General features: G+C 39.5%; 1 non-coding gene across 1 annotated transcript; it reads left to right on the top strand.

The window, feature by feature from the left end:
* Nucleotides 1-3,353: 3,353 nt before the first annotated feature.
* Nucleotides 3,354-3,494, top strand: LOC118396778 (U4 spliceosomal RNA). The gene has a single exon (XR_004828261.1). It is a non-coding gene; the product is annotated as a U4 spliceosomal RNA (small nuclear RNA).
* Nucleotides 3,495-4,373: the final 879 nt, after the last annotated feature.

The following is a 4,373-nucleotide window of genomic DNA, read 5'->3' as shown; positions in this document are numbered from 1 at the left end:
GAACGTTCTCCACGGCGTCTCCAGACTCTGTTACGTCTGTCACGTGCTCAGGTTGAACCTACTTTCATCTGTGAAGAGCACAGGGCGCCAGTGGCGAATTTGCCAATCTTGGTGTTCTCTGGCAAATGCCAAACGTCCTGCACGGTGTTGGGCTGTAAGCACAACCCCCACCTGTGGACGTCGGGCCCTCATACCACCCTCATGGAGTCTATTTCTGACCATTTGAGCAGACACATGCACATTTGTGGCCTGCTGGATGCCATTTTGCAGGGCTTTGGCAGTGCTCCTCCTGCTCCTCCTTGCACAAAGGTGGAGGTAGCGGTCCTGCTGCTGGGTTGTTGCCCTCCTACGGCCTCCTCCACGTCTCCTGATGTACTGGCCTGTCTATTGGTAGCGCCTCCATGCTCTGGACACTATGCTGACAGACACAGCAAACCTTCTTGCCACAGCTCGCATTGATGTGCCATCCTGGATGAGCTGCACTACATGAGCCACTTGTGTGGGTTGTAGACTCCGTCTCATGCTACCACTAGAGTGAAAGCACCACCAGCATTCAAAAGTGACCAAAACATCAGCCAGGAAGCATAGGAACTGAGAAGTGGTCTTTGGTCACCACCTGCAGAACCACTTCTTTATTGGGGGTGTCTTGCTAATTGCCTATAATTTCAACCTGTTGTCTATTCCATTTGCACAACAGCATGTGAAATGTATTGTCAATCAGTGTTGCTTCCTAAGTGGACAGTTTGATTTCACAGAAGTGTGATTGACTTGGAGTTACATTGTGTTGTTTAAAATGTTCCCTTTATTTTTTTGAGCAGTGTATATACACCCATTCATTCTTGAGAATATAACCTATAAATGCCTCATGAGCATAGTTTAGCTGTCACACTCCATGAGAACCCAAAATATCAGCTTGTTTTTCACCAATGTTTGTAAACATTGTAAATGTAATAAAACACTGTATAGACTCAGAACATGGTTAAAATAATCATGTTGATATCATGGATGGTCAGTCCTTGCATCCATAGCTCTATTAATCTGAGAGTGTTTACATTTCTCCAGGCCCATCCCTCAGCTTTGAACCAAAAACAGAGGCGGGGTGTCCGTTTTGTTATTGTTTCATCTGTGGATTTGCCCTTTAAACAGCTGCATATGATCAATATATCAAAGTGGCACCAACAAAAAAGGAAAACAATAGGCCTGTAGCAAATGCAGCATATGGCATTCATTTTTCACATGTAAAGAGCACTTTTCTGTAGTGCTGAAAGCATGCCCTTCCATGAGTGCAGAATTAATTTTTCAACTCGAATCAATTAACAAAATCAGTCCTAATTTGGCTAATCTATACTTCCATATTTCCATAAATCCTATTCTTGAAGATCAAGGGGTATAACATTTATTGGAATGACTGGAATTCTGATAGATTTTGTTTTTAATGTAAAAATATAATTTAATTGTATTATGATATGTAGTAGAAAGTGATGGGTTAGAAGACTACATAACCAACCCATAAAGTAAAATGTAACATCCATATATGGCCAGCTATGTAAACTTTAACATTGATGTATCCTGCAATAGATGTCGTTCATTTGGTAACATACATTTTTGTCGTCTTCTAGTGCCTCTTAAGGGGAAAGTAATCTAAAAGTAACGGAATGTAATGAGATTACATTAGAGTTTGGGTAATCCAAAATGTACATTACTGAGTACAATTTTGGGCAGGTAACTAGTAAGTGTAACAGATTACATTTAGAAAGTAACCTACTCAACCCTGTTGATGAGCAATGCTTTCTATGCACAAAATAATTTTTGCAGTGTTCCTCTATTACAAAAAATTGAATGAAGGGAAAATACACGGTTTTCTTTGTTTAATCTTGTAAAATTTGGAAATAAAATAAAACAATCACTAAATAAGTCAGATGTTCCATATCTGGAGTGGTGATACTGTTAATTTGTCACCACAGACTGATGGTTTGTTTACATAGCAGGTAGTGATGGGGGGTGGGGATAAAATCTATAGTTACATACGTGATATTATCTTTGATTATGCATCATATTCTTTTGACAATATCGCAATATTGTTTTTGCTCTAGTTGGCTGTACCTGCACCAATACTCTGTTTTTCCTTCACAGCTTGTTCTCCATCTTCTTTTTAAATAGGGAGACCATTTGTTTTCAGCCCTTTTATTTCCATGACTGATCCAAACTCGTTTTCTCATGGCTCTTTTGTCCCTCTGCAGCAGACATACGATACGGTGAGCAACATGTTTGGATCATCGAAGTGCTAAAAAACAAAAATCACATTATCGTATCACAATACATATAAGATTGTGAGAATAGGAATACATTTCGTATGAGCACCTAAGTATCATGATAATATCATGTAGTGAGGTCCCTGGTAATTCCCAGCCCTAATAGCAGGTTAGAACAATTAAACGTGGCACATGAGAACCCACGAAAATCATGAGCATTATAATTTGAATAGCCTACTAGGCCTATGTCTAATTTGCCGTGTCTAATTTGATACACAATGTAGTTGTGCATTTTGTAAAGCAAATCTTGTTGAAGAGGCTTTAAACTTGAAGGTCGTCACAGAAAGAATCTTGAAGATTTGTCACTTTGCATTAGATTAGATTGCCATCTGCTGGTTGGAATGTTACACATTTTAAGAATTAATGTCACGTACATTGAAATGCCTTGCAAACTAAAATTGACACGGCAAGGTACTTCGTATATCAGACTAGAGAGCACTGATAGGCTCATTAAAAATCATGAAATTCAGTGGTAACTAGGGGATAGTTTGGAGGTGTAGTCAGATAATGTTGTTGACATCAGTGGCCTAATATTGCTGTCAAAATGGAAGTAGCATCACCTCAAGAATATTATTATAAAGTACCATCCGTGAGATGTTTTCAACCACAAGGAGTCAACAACCGCATTCTTACTTTATGGCCATCGTACTTAGCAAAAGAGCGTGCACCATTTTAGAACTTTGTAGAAAGAAATGTAAAACATAGATAAGACATGATTCTCAATTATTCCCAAAATGTTCTAAATAGGAATATATTTATATCGGAATACTCTGTAGGGGTCGTTTTATCCAGCCTGTAGTCTACTAATCAGTGATAGCCACGTTTTGAGACAATGTATCCCACAATGCACTGCGCGGTTTGTGTTTATTATAAATAATACAACTCTAAAAACGAACACATGTAATACTTTTTTCCTTAATCATATTTTACACCGATTCATAATTTACCTGTTTATATATTGTTCATATATTTATTGATTTAAACCGTCATAGGGACCGTAATTGTACCGATAGTCAATCCACTCGATTCCTCTTCTATGTCAGCTTTGCGCAGTGGCAGTATCGTAGCCGATGAGGTCTATCCGAGGCGCGATTATTGCTAGTTGAAAACTTTACCCAATACCCCGCTGAGACGACTTGAAATATAGTCGGCTTTGGCAATTTTTGACGGTCTCTAAGGAGACTGATTTAACTGTATAAGTAAATACGTGAACAGAAAATAAAGTCGTGTCTGTGTTGCTGTTTGCGTGTGCAGGTCACTTTGTCATGAATTTATAAACTAATCTGCTTTGGAAGCTACAATAAAGGCCAACATATTAAACTTGTTTTAAAATTCCCTGGAGATAAAAGTCATCCCGTTTATTTTTACCGTTTGCATGCAATGTGATGGTTTCTTATTATGACCAATAGATGTCACTGTCTACCAAAATACATTGGTTATGTAGTGACGTTCAGCAACCAGGTGTGGGCAGCATTGTATGAGACAATATAAGCATACCGGAAGAATATAACAATATATTCAATTTAGCAGACAATTTTATACAAAGCAACGTAGTGCCTGCCATGCGTGCATACATTATATTCACAAGGCTTTCCATTAGATGTTGGTGCATTACTGCTTCCATTCAGCCAAAAGATCATTAGTCGGGCACTGATGTTGGGTGATTAGGCCTGGTTCGCAGTCGGCTTTCCAATTCATCCCAAAGGTGTTTGATGGGGGTTGAGGTCGGGGCTCTGTGCAGGCCAGTCAAGTTCTTCCACACTGATCTCAACAAACCATTTCTGTATGGACCTCGCTTTTTGCACGGGGGAACTGTCATGCTGAAACAGGAAAGGGCCTTCCCAAACTGTTGCCACAAAGTTGGAAGCACAGAATAGTCTAGAATGTCATTGTATGCTGTAGCATTAAGATTTCCCTTCACTAGAACTAAGGGGCCTAACCCGAACCATGAAAAACAGCCTCAGACCATTATTCCTCCTCCACCAAACTTTACAGTTGGCATTATGCATTGGGGCAGGTAGCATTCTCTTAGCATTTGCCAAACCCAGATTTTGCCGTCGG

This window comes from Oncorhynchus keta, chromosome 17, assembly GCF_023373465.1.
Source record: "Oncorhynchus keta strain PuntledgeMale-10-30-2019 chromosome 17, Oket_V2, whole genome shotgun sequence".
NCBI classification, from domain to species: domain Eukaryota; kingdom Metazoa; phylum Chordata; class Actinopteri; order Salmoniformes; family Salmonidae; genus Oncorhynchus; species Oncorhynchus keta.
Note: the sequence above shows the minus strand (reverse complement) of the source record. Positions and strands in the feature narration are given on the sequence as shown.